A 15,176-nucleotide genomic window follows, 5' to 3' on the forward strand; every position below is an offset into this window, starting at 1 on the left:
ATACTGATTAATGAAAAAAATATAATTATTTAGGTTAAAAACCATACTCTAAAATTTTAAAAAATAATAGAACAAAACATAGTGTAAATGATTATATTGATAAAATTTGAACTAATTTGAAAGTCACTTTGTTCTGATTTAAATACATATGCATGTCAAGTCATTAATATATTTTATACATTAAATTATTTATTGAGAGTCAATTTATATTTTAAAATTTAAAGGAATTGTATGATAATTTAAAAAAAAATAAAAGACTAAATCGATAAAAATTAAACTTAAAAAATCAAATTAATAACTGAAACAAATTTAAAGGGCTAAAAATTTCATTATTCTTTGAGATTTTTGTAAACATGCAAATGACAAGGCCGAGAAGGTCCTATATTTCGCTTTTATTTTATTAGCACTGGACAATATGAAGCCATTCTTAGGAATCATATACAGATGATGAGTGATGATCTATGAAGAAAACACTAAAAGATACACAAACACACACACCCCAAATATAGTGGAGCGTCTTCTGTTGGAAACGCTCTAGTGTATTTCACCTCTTAATTGTAAAATGTTTTTATATAAAAACGTTCTAATGTAGATATTCCCATAAACTTTATTTTATAGTAGTGTTTAATTTGAAGTTCGTGAAAAAATTGGAGAATGAAAACAAATCCCACGTTGGCCAAAAAAAAAAAACAAAGAAAGAAAACAACATCCCACGCTTGTAGGACAAAATAGCTTTTTCCCCCCTCCCTACGGCCGGGTATCCTCGTACTTATTTGAGATATCTAGAATAATGAGCAGACCCCTCACAGTAAAAATTATTATAATATAAAAATTAATATTCAAATCTCCAACCACTTATTTAAATGACAAAAACCTCTATTATTCATGTCTATTTCAGTTGGTTCATGATTTTTTCCTTGACATGTGATAAATATTTCACTTTTATACATTGAAATAATAATAAAAAACCCTTGACAGTCATTTCATACCCGTGTGTACTCATTTTTATATTCATATTAGTTCAATACATAAAGTTAAAAAGATACATTAATTTAATGATAACCAATCTCTCACTAGTATGATGATCTGAACATTGAACTATCAAACTATTGCTTGGACCGGTTTAGATTTTTATGACATTGCAACTCACTATAGTTATATAATAAATGGATAGAAACTCAACTTATATATGTGTGTATATTATATACATTGATAATTGATATACCAAATATTCAAAAATTAAAATTAATTTTTCACTGAAGAAGTCACATCAAGAATGAAGCATACACTATCAAAGCTTTTTATTTCTTTTTGGGCCAAAAGCTTCTTTTTCTTCGTCCCTAAAGTAGAAGACTTGTAAAAATCTTGACTAACCCCCCCCCCCTTCCCTCTATTGTCCATTGCCACATCCTTGAACTCTTTCTCTTGCGTTTTCTTTTATTGTGTGATTCTACTCCTCCTCCTTCTTCCTTCACAGCCTCTCAAAAACAATCCAACCAAAGTTATTCTCATAAAATGGAGTTTGCTATTCCGATCTCTAAACTTTGCTATCTTTTCCTATGTGGATGCTTCACTTTGAGCGCTTTCATGAACTATGGATCCAATGCTCAACTCATACCAAAAGATGAAGGTTTATTGTTATTTCTTTACATTCATGTTTCTTACTTCTTAATATTTAGTGTCTGTTTGGTTTTTTGTTAACTAAAAATTAATTTATCTAAAATTCATTTGGTAAAATTCAATTATTATCATAATGATATTTTTGTTTGAATATATTTTTTTATCAAAAATTAGTTTGATAAATTGAAAGTTGTATAAAAGCTCCTAATTTTTTTTGATTAGGTGAAAACACAATTCAAGTAGCTTTAGATGGACTTCTGAAATGGGATTTTTGAGAGAAATTCAAATCCAAACAACTTTGAAATTTTATCTCGTTTCAAAAGATTTTGATTTCTGTTTAGAAAAATTTTTCCGTTTTTCCTTTACCGGAATTTTGTTCTCCCTTTTTCCTTTTGATTGCTCTAATGAACAAGCATCCGAAAACAAGTAATTGCTGTAAATTCCAAAACTTGGTCCTTCATTTTCTCTCCAAGAAGTGAACTAATTAAACAGATGTTGAAAACTATATATTGATTTTTAATCTTTTTCTATTTTTTTATTTATTATCAATTATAATTGTCATTAAAATGTAAGGCATTAATATACTTAGTCCTTTAATTTTATACAAAGTTTCAATTTACTCCTTTAATTTAAAATTTAAAAATATATTAAAAACTTCATCTCATTCACAAAATTAAGTTATTTCATTTTACTTTGACATTGCATAATGAATAAGCTAGGTTTACAGATGTTTCTGAACATAAAAAATACACACACATACTATGAGGTTCTTATTATACTTGATGATGAATGGTAAAACAAAACAAAAAAGTGATTTTTGTTTGATGCAGTGAAAGTTCTACAAGCAATATCATCGAAGATAAAGAACTTGAATTGGAAGGTGACCCAACGTTCTTGTATAGATGGAGCTGGCTTAAATATGAGTACTAGTGCAACATCGAGTGACAATGATAATATTTTATGCAATTGCAGTTTCGAAAGTGGAAAAGTTTGCCATGTTACAAATATGTATGTAAATATACTATTCAAGTTTTTATACTATAGTCTGGAATTTTTTTTTTTTTTTTTGCTGTGATCATAAAATTCACCCCCAAGTGAGGAGATATATATCAAGAAAGGGGATGAGCATGAATCTTGGGTTCAGTGGACAAGTTATAAATTATTTAATCCCTTTTTTTTGGAAGATTTTCATTGTCGATTTTGATTTGGCATCATTGCATCGCATCAAGAGACATCTAACTTGGGGTAAACATTGGTGTTTAACTTTATGAAATAAGGTATATATTATATTTTTTTTTAATCAAAATGACTCAAATAAATTTGATAGGACTTACCCTAATGTTATATATCTTCAATTAATTTTTTAGTGAATCAATGTGAAACTTTTTAATATATTCTAAAATTCCTCCTACTATTTTTTTTTCTTTTGTCTTTCATTCATTCACTTTTCCTTTCTTTTTTTTTCTGGGCTTATTCTTCTTTTGTCTTTCATTCATTCACTTATCCCTTCTTTTCTTTCTTTTTTTTTTTTGGGCTTATTCTTCTTTTCAGGTCTACAATCTTAATTTTTCATTTTTTTTCCTTCCTTTTCTATTTTTTTCACATCCTAGATTGGGTGGCTTTAACACCATATTTTTTCGGGAGAATTATGTTGAAATCCAAAAATTAATTACTACAAGATCTATTAACAACTGAACTAAAGCTATTAAATTATTAATGGACCTTGTAGTAATTAATTTCATTGTGTGAGACCTGTATATAATTCTCTCTATTTTCTTTGGGGCCAAGCTTTAACACCATATTAAACTTTATACAATAAGGTATATATTAGGTTTATTTTTCTATTAAAATACTTGAGTTAATTTGCAGGACTTACCTCAAAATTACATATTTTCAATTCATTGGTTGAGTTAATGAATGTGACACATATATTCTAAGAATTGGACCTCACACCAATGGATCAAACATACAATAAAACTCTTCAATTTATACAAAAAATTCACAAACTGCATGCACTTGTGGCACCCCTTTTTTTCTTTATTATTTTGTGTATGTTCCGTTCTTTATTTACAACTAGTTGATATATGACATTGGGATATATGACTACAATATTAATTATGAGGTCTTGCCATCACGATAAAATTATTATTCAAACACATTATAACCAAATTTTATTTTAAATTTCCGCTTTTTGTAAACATTTTATTGATAAGCTTTTTAATATTATGACAGCACAATGACGTCTGCCAATCTACATGGAGTTTTACCAAGTGAGTTTGGGAATCTTACCCATCTGCAAGAACTGTGAGTGATTTTTTTTTTTAAATATATATGTATATGCTTGAGAATTTGACATTGTTTAAAATCTGAAACGTAATTTTGATCGATGTAACGTAACTTGTATTATATTGGTTTTCTGGTTTTGCTTTTCTTTCTGCAGAGTGTTGTCCGCTAATCAATTAGAAGGAACTGTTCCTTCAAGTATTGGAAATTTGAAAGAGTTGAGAAAATTGTAAGAATATTTTATGTACCAAATGATTTGGAATTTGGTGCTCTATTGAGAACTAATGGCTTTATCGTTTTGCTAATTTTTGCAGAGCTTTGGAATCTAATCGCTTAGAAGGACCTCTTCCTTCTAGTCTCGGAAATTTGAAGCAGTTGATTTATTTGTAAGAATATTTTATGTAGAAATTATTTTCTTTTTATCTTAGTTGGATTGTAATTAACTAACACAAGTCTTGTTAACAGATAGGTTAGTTAGATTGTAACTAACTTGGCTTACAACTATCTGAATGGATCCATCCCAAGGAGCTTTGCTAGACTCCCTCTTGTTTCATTGAAAGCCAGCAATTAAAATTATTAAATTATTCAAATGTGAGTAAACTTAAATTGATGTGGAAAATCCCATATCGGATAAAATTAAGCTTAATAACTAATATAAAATAAAGGATGAGAACCCATATAAATTCAAGTTTAAGTTAAGAAATGACGTCCTTTTACTATCTTAGCCTATTTCTCTCCTCCCCCATTTCCAAGCTTTGGATAATTTTTAAACATGTTTTGCATGCATGCACCTATACGATCTTGAATTATTTCACTAAATGCATTATATATTCGTTTCTTAATTAAAATTGCACTTCAGATACCACCCTGATAATCAAATCCCTAATTAAAATTGCACTTCAGACACCTCCCTGATAATCAAATCTCTGGTCCGATTCCAAAGGAAATTGGTGATATTACAACTTTGAAGGAGCTGTAAGTGTAAATCAATACTTCTGTTATTGGGTTATATATGCATAATGTATGTGTGTACACCTGAGAAATTGATGTTTTGAAACCTAACTTTGATATGTCGTAGTGACTTGTCTTACAATTATCTGGGTGGATCCATCCCAAGGAGCTTTGCTAGACTCTCTCTTGTTAAATTGTAAGTGCTTATCAAAATGTATGAACCATATCAAAACAATCTTAAACATTTTGACTGAATGCATTATATATTCATCTCTTAAACGCGTGTTTCAGATACTGTAAAGGTAATCAAATCAGTGGTTCAATCCCAAGGGAAATTGGCAATATTACAACTTTGGAGGAGCTGTAAGTGCAAATAAATATGCTTTGATGAGTTTCTAAATTGAGAAATGGTTTTATGGTGTTGTTGCTTTCTTCAGAGTGTTGCAAGATAATCTGTTAGAAGGAGCTCTCCCTCCTAGTCTCGGAAAATTGAAGCATTTAGGCAGATTGTAAGTATATGTTATGTAACAATGATGACTTTTATTTTACTTGCATTGTAACTACGTATCGCATCAATGAGTGTTTCACATGGTATCATGTAAGAAATTTTGTTCTAGATTTCAAATTTTTGAAGGGGATGACATATGTGAGAAGTGATTTGATCATGATGGTTATTTTGAGTTTTTGGCAAAAGATATATCTTGATAATTTTTAATTATTGATGAAATCTAATAGCTAATATGCATGATTGAGACACTCATTGAATAGGTGAACTTAGATCATTCATTTAATCCAAATCCAACATATAGGTTTTCACTTTTCACATTGCTTTTGGATGTGTTTTCTACTTATAAATTTGCAGGATTCTTGCTGGAAATGATTTGTCAGGAAAGATACCTGAAAGTTTTTGCAATTTGACAGAACTAGTAGCATTGTGAGTCATACAATCCTTTGATAAGTTCCATGTTTTTTCATCTCTTTTAAATCCTTAAATTTATCTCCTAACATTAATTTTTGTAGTGCATTAGATGGGAGCAATATAGCAGGAAAATTACCCAATTTTATTGGGAATTGGACCAATCTTAAATATTTGTGAGTGCAATCTACTCTTTAATTATCATGATTTTTTTTCTTCTTTTTGAAAAGAGATACTTCATCTATCTCAACTCATGAGATATTTTTAGACAGAATATTATATATCAATAAAGTTCATTAAATACACTTTATAACTTTAATTACTTTTCTAAAACAATAGTATAAACTTTTAAAAATACCTTTCATTTGATATTTCATTTATGAAATAATATTAAAGAGAGAGAATATATGAAAATTATAATATTGAAAAAGTATCATTATTGAAATATTATTTTTGTCAAAGTGTCTTATATTTTAGGACATTTAATTTCTCCCAAAAATGTTTTATAAGTAGGGATAGAGGGAGTATTACTTTAGTGAAATTTTATTCTTAATTTCATGAAAATTAATTGAAACTTGAACAAATGGTTAAATGATCAATAGTAGTGGGAGTGGAGCGAAAATAAGAAAGAAAATTGAAGTGATGAGATACTATATATGTTAGAGCAAGTTAGTGAACAAATGAAATACTCTTGATCGGTTTTAAATTATAAGATATTTTTGAACAAAATATCACATACTAATAAATGTCATTGAATACACTTAATAACCTTAATTTTTTAAAATAAAAATATAAACTTTCAAAAATAGTCACCTAATTAATTATTAAATAGAGAGAGAAAGGGTAATATTAGAATAAATCTATTTAATAAAACCTTAACTTTTTCAAAATATTTTATATTTTGGGATGCTAATAAATAAAAATGTCTTATAATTTAGAACGAAGAGAGTAATTTTTATTCTAGCAATTAAATTAGTCCACATGAAAATTAAAAAAAAATCTATATGGACTGGGCTTTTTGAGTATTTCCTTTTTTTTTTTTTTTCTAATTTACCGTTTTGACTACCATTTATATTTTTCGGGCAAGGTATTTGCAAGGAACATCTATGGAAGGCCCAATTCCTACAACCCTATCCCAGTTAAAAAATTTGACTCATTTGTAAGTGCTTTTTCCTTTGTAAGTCGTCAGCTTGCCATGACATTTATTTTCTTAAAATTTTTATCCGTAATCCTTTTCTCATAGAAAAGGGAGACGACACTTAAATTTTAAAATCACAAGCCTCTTCTTTTGGGGAGGTGTTCTTCTTTAAACCTCTTAATTTATGATGCTTTTTGTGTTGTTTCTAATTCAGGATGATATCTGAATTGCATGTACCAACGACAATGAAATTTCCTAATCTGGAGAATTTAACATCCTTGAAATATTTGTAAGTTGAGAAACATTTTCTGCCACGTGAAAATCGATCTGTATATTACAAATGAGCTATTTTTAACGAAGTTTAATTTATTATTTCATACTGTGTTTTGCTCTCAGGGTGTTGAGAAACTGCTCCATCCATGACTCCATTCCAAATTACATTGGTAAATTTGAAAGCTTAGAAACTCTGTAAGTTGCTTTATCCTCATACATTGCCAATCCAGAATCCTCAATTGAGAACATAATTCCAAATTTAGACATGATTACTTATATATTACTATTACTATTATTTTCTTTTTCATTCTTCAGTTATTTTTATGAAGCAATATTTGTATTAACTGCAGAGATTTGAGCTTCAACAAGTTGACAGGTGAAATCCCGAAAAACATGAGCGACTTGACCTCCCTACAGTACATGTAAGGGAGCGTTCTACGTAAGCATGTAACTCAATTTTCATGAAATTTAATTACACTTTTTTAATTGATCTTTATTAATCATGCATGCAGGTTTCTTACTGAAAATTCCTTGAGTGGAAAAATTCCTGAATGGATACAAGAAACCAAAGATAAATATCGGTAAGTGCATGCGTTTTAAATTTCTTTCTCATTACTGTTTGGGTGAAAGAGCAAATTGACTTCTAAATTATAAGTTTAGGAGTGTTCAAGATCTTAAACTCATTTTTTTATAAAATATTTTCTTTTAACTCTTAAAAACAGTACAATCTAACCCTTACTGTTAACAAAAGCACTGATTGTTAATTAGCTGGAAAATAATCTCAAAAATTTCAAAAAAAAAATTGACCAATAAAATTTTCTTAATTTTTGTTTGTCCTTTTCTATCTTTTTCTTATCAACTAACAATCAAAATTAACTTTTGTTAATGGTGAAGTATTCCTCCATTTTCAAAAATTAAAGAAAAAAATAGCATCAACTAAAAATAAATTTAAGGTCCTTGACTCTTGGGCCTGTAACTTAAGGGTTGATTTGGCATTTAATCCTTACTATTTATATTGAAATTAATTAATTTTCATAAATCACTTCTTTAGCCCTTAAATCTATCATCATTTGTAAGTAATCCACTTTGCCTTTCTCTTGCACTTGCAGTGATCTATCTTACAACAATTTTTCAGAGGCATCTGCGTCTACCTGTTATCAGTTCACTAAAATGTAAGCTCCTCTCTGGCTCTATACTTGTTTAATTTTGTTTCTTAAAGGCATTATTAATTATGCAACAATAAGCTACTATTTTTGTCACGCACAGAAACTTGGCTTCGTCGTGCCAGGAATCCGCAAACACCTCGTAAGATTTATATATGCTTGCAGCTATCCCTTACGTTTCAATTATTATTCTACGACACTTTTCATTCATTTATTGTAACTCTTGTTCATCTTGCTGCAGATATACTTGCCTGGAAAGGGGCCTTCCTTGTGGAGGAGAACCCAAGTGTGAGTGTTTAAACTAAAATGTCAATGTCATGTGATGGTATATATCTGTGTGTGTGTGTGTGTGTGTGTGTGTGTGTGTGTCTCTGTGTGTGTGTGTGTGTGTGTGTTCTCACAAGGGAACAGACCATGATCTAAAGTTCCTCATCATCATCCTATAAATATGCAGATCATTCATTGTTCATAAATTGTGGAGGACCAGAAATAGAATATGATGGGAATAAATACGACAGTGACATGGCTCCAGGGGGTATCGCATCCTTTTTCGGTAGTTATAATGGTAAATGGGCTTATAGTAGCACAGGATTGTACCTCGGAAGATATTATTATATTGATGACTTATATGCAATAGATGGTGCTAATTACATAACAACAAACCCATCTTCTTTAAACATTATTGGTCCAAACTCAGACTTGTACCAAACAGCTCGCCTTTCCCCATTGTCACTGAAGTACCATGGCCTTTGCATGCTTAATGGAAATTACAAAGTCAAGTTGTACTTTTCTGAGATCGTGTTTTCTAATGATCATAATTTCACCAGCTTTGGAAGGCGCATCTTTGATGTTTCAATTCAAGTAAGTCTCATTATCACCAGTCACTACCATACATGTAAGTTTACACATCTCTTCAATGGATGGCTATACATGTGGCTAATTAAACAAGATCCATATCATAACCTCTCTTTGTCCCTGATTATAAATATTAATTCCAAAAGGATTGCTACTACATAATGCTTCATCATGCTTTCATGTCTTTGTTAACAGAAGTTCTAAAATGCTAAAACTTTTATGCATAAATCTTGACAGGGGAAGAAATATTTGCGTGATTTCAACATTATCAAGGAAGCTGGTGGTGTTGCTCAGAGCATTGTCAAGCAATTTGACATTGATGTGAATGATAACACCTTAGAGATCCATTTATACTGGGCTGGGAAAGGAACTACAACTATTCCTTTTGATCTTGACGATGTACATGGACCTCTCATATCTGCAATCTCAGTCACCCCAAGTTAGTCAATTCTCATATTTGAGCTAAGTGCATGATGACCCTTTTGATTTTGATATTAATCATATGCATTAATGCTTTGTCATGTAGACTTCAAAGTTGGGCTTTCTTATAGAGCCATTGCTGGAATTGTGGTTGGATCATGTGTGTTCCTCGTACTAGTATTATTTGTCCTACGAAAGATGGGTTTCCTAGGCGGCAAAGAGTCAGATGACAAACGTAAGATCAAAATCTAAAATAATAAAGCTATTATATTAGTTGATCCTTTAGTATAATATAGTTGAAAAGACATTTTGATCATGCTTGTTTTGATCTGCGATTTCAATAATGGATCAATTTTTCTTTTATATTTGTATATCTCTTTGATGCAGAACTCCTAAATCTAAAAACGGGTTATTTCTCTTTAAAGCAAATCCAAGATGCCACTAATAACTTTGCCCTAGAAAATAAGATTGGTGAAGGAGGTTTCGGACCAGTGTACAAGGTAAATAATTTTTGACTTATCATATTTATATATTTAACCAAGACTAAACAATTGACTGAATTGCAGGGTGTATTATCAGATGGTGCTGTAATAGCTATAAAGCAACTTTCATCCAAATCAAAGCAAGGGAATCGTGAATTTGTTAATGAAATTGGAACTATATCTGCTTTGCAACATCCAAACCTTGTCAAGCTTTATGGCTGTTGCGTTGAAGGAAACCAATTGTTGCTTATATATGAGTACATGGAGAACAACTGTCTTGCTAGGGCACTTTTTGGTAAGAATTTGGATTCTCCACAATAAAAGATTACCATATATAGTATGTATATTATATGAAAAAGATAACAAATGAAATAGATTTTAGAAGTTTTCTTCACTCTCGTTCTTTTGGAATTAAGATGTAATTGATATTAATGTTAGGTGATGAAGGGCAAAAGCTACATTTGGATTGGCCTACAAGAATGAAAATATGTGTCGGGATAGCAAGAGGATTAACTTATCTTCACGAGGAATCAAGGTTAAAAATCGTACATAGGGATATCAAGGCAACAAATGTCTTGCTTGATAAGGATTTGAATGCCAAGATCTCAGACTTTGGCTTAGCCAAGCTTGATGAAGAAGATAATACTCATATTAGCACAAGAATAGCAGGAACAATGTTAGTATTCTATTGCACCTTTCCACTATATCAATTCTCAAATTTGGTATAGTATAAAGGCTTGTTTGGTATTGTTCTCTTTAAAAAAAAACTAATTTTGTAAACAAAGTTTTAAAAATTGTTTTCCAAAATAAAAAAATGAAAATATGTTTAATTATATTAATTTAAAAATAATTTTAAAATTAAAAAAGACTAATAGTGGTGGTTGACAATGTTTAACAATGATGACCTTTAATAATAGCTAGTCATTGTTAAAGATTATTTACAATTGTCAAATATAATGTGCTTTAAAAATAAAAAAGAAAATGAAAACAGCTCTAAGTTGTTTCCATTTGTTTGTTCTTAAAAACACAAAAAGTGAGAATAATTTTGAAAACATTAAAATCCAAAACACTTAACCAAACAATTTTTTTTATTTTTAAAAATAGAAAACATAAAGAGTCCCTATATCAATAGGTTTTTTCTCTTTAGACTTTTCTTGCACGTTACTCATTTTATCACTTGATCTAACTAGCTGTTAACATTACATGTTTTATTATTAGTGGTTATATGGCTCCTGAATATGCAATGCGAGGATACTTGACTGACAAAGCAGATGTTTATAGTTTTGGAGTTGTTGCTTTAGAGATTGCTAGTGGAAAAAGCAATACAAGTTATAGGCCAAAAGAGGAATTTGTTTATCTTCTTGATTGGGTTAGTTACATTCCTACACTTAGCATCTTTGGTGCTCAATATATACAAAAGCTTTGTCTCTTTTCAATTTTCTATCATAGTGTTCAACCATTTCTATAAGACCAAAACCAAATTAATATGTATACTCATAATAACTAAAAAAACATTTTTAATATTAAATAAATTTATCATTTTTTCTGAATATTTGTAATTCATCTATGATATTGTTAGTCTTTCAAGTATAATTTTTTTTCCTATATATAGTCCCTCATTCTAAATGCTCTACTGAATTTTGTCAGGATGAATAACTATTTTCCTAATAATTCTACTGACATCATTGTCTCTTTTTCTAGTAAAGAAAAAAAAATGATACATCTTTAATTTATAAATTCATGGTTTGATTGAACTTTTAATGAATACATACTTTCATGTAATTGAAGGCCTATGTTCTTCAAGAGCAAGGAAACCTTCTTGAATTGGTGGATCCAAGTCTTGGTTCAAATTACTCCTCACAAGAAGCCATGAGAATGCTGGGAGTGACACTTTTATGTACTAACCCATCTCCAACTCTCAGACCACTCATGTCCTCTGTGGTTATCATGCTTGAAGGAAAATCACCGATCGAAGCACCTATAATCACCCGCCATGAGGGTCACCAAAATGTAAGATTCAAGGCCTTTGAGATGCTATCACAAGATAGCCATAGCCAAGCCTTTAATTATTCTTCCACAATCTCACATGAAAGTGTGGAGGAAAGAGTTGAAGCAATGGATGGTTGAATGGATTGATTCCTTTGTTTATCTTCCATGTAATAAAGATTTCTCTTCATCAAATAAGTTTCTTCATGGTCCCTACTATGTGTGGCTTGATCATATTGTAGGTTAGAAAATTTGCATGGAATTGCTATAGTGTCATACAATTCATGTAGTTGATCCCGCCTAGTAGATATAAGACTTGTTATTGTTGTGATTGCTCATTTTGCAGTTTAAGTACAATATATAATATTTTATGCAACTCAGGCTTGTTATATATATATATATATATATCTCTTTTATTGAATTTCTTGATGCCAATTGCTAAATTCATACCTACATGCTTAGTTTTCTCTGGTGATGGATAATAGAAGCATTATACAAAGTTGCAAGTTTTGAGAACAAATTAGATGAAATGTTCAAATAACCAAGGATTAACCATGCATAAAGATATAAAATAGGAATAAGCAGTTTTAGTTATATTGGTTAGCTTGAAGAGAATTGAAGATTAGAGTCTTTCAAAAATTAGACTTAAATATGAACGTTTATAGAAAATATTTAAATAAAAAATAAAATTTAGACAAAAGCTAAAGATTTTTTTGGTTTTGAAATAAATTAAATATAGATTTTAAAATGAAAATTCCATTAAAATTGATTTAAAAAACCACTTACTTTTTTCTGTGCACTACATGAGAGAAATAAAAACTTAAAAAAAATTAATTTATTTGAACCATATTGCAATATGTGAAGAAATATTAAAACAAATGAAAGAAAAATTGCACCAAGCTCAATGAAATATGTGAATTAAGTTGCAATTTGGATACCTTCAAAGCAAACCATATATTGAATACAAGTCTCTACAAAATTATTTGCTAAAATAGAAGTTAGACCACATATTGAATATAAGAAACAAAACATATTACTGAGGCATTTGGTTCAATTAGTTGAGAGAGTTAAATTGGCCTATCTTGAAGTTTCAAGTTCAAGTCTTAAAATATACAATCTCATTAAATAAATATTTCAAAGACATCCCCTAAAGTTCAGATTGGTCTAAGCAGAATGTGTTAATACCTCAGGTTTTCCAAAATACAAGTGATGGAATAAAAAAAAAAGAGAAACAAAATGTATTGTCTATATAATTTGGAAGTAGAATATTTTTGTTACCCACAAGTATACTCTTATCAGATAGGACCATAATCGATTATTAGACACTAAATGTGGACACATTTTTTAATATGAATTCAAACTTTAGTCCCCGTGCTACAGGAGACTAATCCATTTTAATAAACTCAACACCCTTGATTTGAAAATGTGGATTGGTGATTGATAAGACTGACGCCCAGTTATCTTAACCCTATAGAAAACGTTGTGCTAAACCAAAAACGTTGGTGGTCATCAAAGGCTCAAACAATAAACCCACAAATGAGGCACAACTCAGTTTGTTTTTGTAATAATTGGGGCCCAAGGCCCAAAGTTAGCAAAACCCGAAGAGAAACCCTCGTCAACTCGGAGCTTTTATTTTTTATAAACAAAAACATACCCTTAGAGGATTAATTGTATAAAATATAATTTTGGGAAAATTATAATTTTATTTTTTTGCCTGAAAAACTATAATTTTATTGAAACTTACAAAAATATTTATTTATTTGCTCATAATTTTTTGAAAATGATTGGAAAAATATATTGACGTGCCAATTTTATAATTTTTGTCAACAGTTTGCCAAATCAGCCAGGACATCAAGCCTTCAAAAAAAAAATCCGATGAGGTCAAAAATGAGTGGCCAAAAAAAATATAACTACTCCAAAAACGATATAGTTTTAAAATATAATCAGATTTTATTTTATACATTCAAATCTCATAGTGCATCAAAGAAATCCTTAAAAAAGATTTCTAAGATTCATGCTGGATACAAAAATATTTTTGTATTCTTTGAAAACAGTGCATTGATTATACCATGCTACTCCCTCCATCTCAAATTATAGGACACTTTTAAAAGAATTTTTTAATTTCAAAATATGAGATATTTTGAGTAGATTAAAATTTTATTAAATGCATCAATTCTAATATTAATATTATCCTTTCTCTCTTTATGATTAATTTTATCATTTTTTAATATATTAAATGATGGATATTTTGAAATGTTATATTTTTGTTTTGAAAAAATAAAGTTATTAAGTATATTTAATAAAATTTATTGGTACTTGAAATTTTATGTAAAAGTGTTTTATAACTTAGAATAGAGGGAGTATTATTTTGTAAAATTTTCATCATATTAAAGAATTTTAAATCCGGTGCTTGAGCAACTTGATTAAATATCATTTCAATAACCTGCCTTTCTATTTAAGCCTCAATATCTTTCTTTCTTTTGCCCCAGCAAGTTTCAATATCTTAGAGAGAACAAGCAACGAACAAGTAAAGTCAATGACTGTGCAAACTGCAAAACCCCACGGCCCACTCAAAAACGGAAAAAAATAAGATAAAAGGGGAAGTAATGAAGTTGTGGCGAGTGTGTACCACGCATAGCATGACGCGTGGAAGGAGAATAGAAAGAATAAGTGGGAGAGTGGGGCCCAGGAAGTCATGCAGGGGTGTGGGGTCGCGTGAAAGGGGCTGCGAGGAAACAAGCAACAACACTTTCGGATGCTGCCCTGCCCACACGACGCATGCAACGCCGAGTCCTTGTCACGCACGTGCGCCGAACTCTAGCACGTGCTCCTTCGCACCTACGAGACGCAGCATTTTGCCGCGTCACTCTTCCCCTTCTCCCGTCTCAACGGATCCACCTTGCATGTTCTGTATTCGTAATGCGCGCCTTTGACCAAGTCAATCTCTATCTCTCTCTCTCTCTCTCGTTTTTTTAATTAAATTTTGTTTAAATATAATTAAACTAAAACAATAACAATAAATTAAATTGGAATAAAATAATTATTCCAAAATCTTCCATAACACCCAAAAATACCATAAAACCTATTTA

The 15,176-nt window shown here is 30.1% G+C and overlaps 1 pseudogene; it reads left to right on the top strand.

The window, feature by feature from the left end:
• Positions 1–1,411: 1,411 nt before the first annotated feature.
• LOC129312790 (probable LRR receptor-like serine/threonine-protein kinase At1g53440) lies at positions 1,412–12,425 on the top strand (annotated as a pseudogene).
• The last annotated feature ends 2,751 nt before the right edge of the window (positions 12,426–15,176 follow it).

The sequence above is a fragment of the Prosopis cineraria genome, unplaced genomic scaffold, assembly GCF_029017545.1.
Source record: "Prosopis cineraria cultivar Desert tree isolate PC_DT_omini unplaced genomic scaffold, ASM2901754v1 PC6, whole genome shotgun sequence".
NCBI classification, from domain to species: Eukaryota; Viridiplantae; Streptophyta; class Magnoliopsida; order Fabales; family Fabaceae; genus Prosopis; species Prosopis cineraria.